This window comes from Orycteropus afer, unplaced genomic scaffold, assembly GCF_000298275.1.
Source record: "Orycteropus afer afer isolate SDZICR_OR568_19922 unplaced genomic scaffold, OryAfe1.0 scaffold00681, whole genome shotgun sequence".
Lineage (NCBI taxonomy): Eukaryota > Metazoa > Chordata > Mammalia > Tubulidentata > Orycteropodidae > Orycteropus > Orycteropus afer.
The window spans coordinates 282,468-283,767 of record NW_006922268.1 but is presented as its reverse complement, the minus strand read 5'-3'; positions in this window follow the sequence as shown (position 1 = coordinate 283,767).

The following is a 1,300-nucleotide window of genomic DNA, read 5'->3' as shown; positions in this document are numbered from 1 at the left end:
ACAGCAGACTTGGCTCCGTAAGGACCAGACGAACTCATGCAAGAAGCACAGCCGTTCTATGCCTGCCGTCACTCAAGTTGTCCATGCGGCCCGGTGTCTGGCCGTGGCCCTCAGGAAAGCCCACGGGGGATGCCCTATCTCCGACCACAAACCTTCCGCCTGCCCTCCGTGTTCCAAACTCTTCCAACTGCCCATTTCCCCTCTCTCCACACTACTCCAAGACGACTTGGGCTATTTTGAGCATTCTGAATTTATTTTAAGGAAATTAGGTTGCTGGAAACATATATTTAGAAATATAAGCATCAGAAGAAGGGAACAGGCATAAGGGTTTCTAGACTATTTTGGCCTCTGGATCCATCACAGAAGCAGAATGCAATGTATTATATCATAGGTTCTCAGTGACAGCTGCTGTTAGCGGCTGGCATGTTGGCCCTGACTCAGGGTGACCCCATGCCCGATGGGATGGATGGCTAGTCCTCCGGCAGCCTGACCACCACCACCGCGATCAGCGTTTTCATTGGCTGATCTGGAGCAGATGGCCAGGCCTTTCTTCCTGCTCCCTCTTAGTCGGGAAGCTTCGCTGGAGCCTGTTCAGCATCATAGCCGTACACTAGCCTCCCCAGACAGGTCCAGTGGGTGGGGGGCATGAGGTACATGGCCAGGACTCAAACTGAGGTCTACCAGAGCCACCATTGCCCCTGTTGCAAGTCAGATGAATTAATAATGAGAGTGGGTACTTCCTGTGGGGTACTGACCTCACCATCACTGAGAATGGGCACTTCCTGTGAGGTAATGACCACTCCATCACTGAGAGCAGGCACTTCCTGTGGAGTAATGACCCCTCCGATCACTGAGAGTGGGCACTTCCTGTGGCTAATGACCCCCCATCACTGAGAGCGGGCACTTCCTGTAGGGTAATGACCCCCCATCACTGTGAGTGGGCACTTCCTGTGGGATAATGACCCCCCCCCATTACTGAGAGTAGGCACTTCCTGTGGTGTGATGACCCACCCATCACTGAGAGCAGGCACTTCCTGTGGCGTGATGACCCCCCATTACTGAGAATGGGCACTTCCTGTGGCGTAATGACCCTCCCATCACTGAGAATGGGCACTTCCTGTGGTGTAATGACCAGTCCATCACTGAGAGCAGGTACTTCCTGTGGAGTAATGACCCCTCCCATCACTGAGAACGGGCACTTCCTGTGGGGTAATGGCCCTCCATCACTGAAAGTGGGCACTTCCTGTGGGGTAATGACCCCCCCATCACTGAGAACAAGCACTTCCTGTGGCGTGATGAC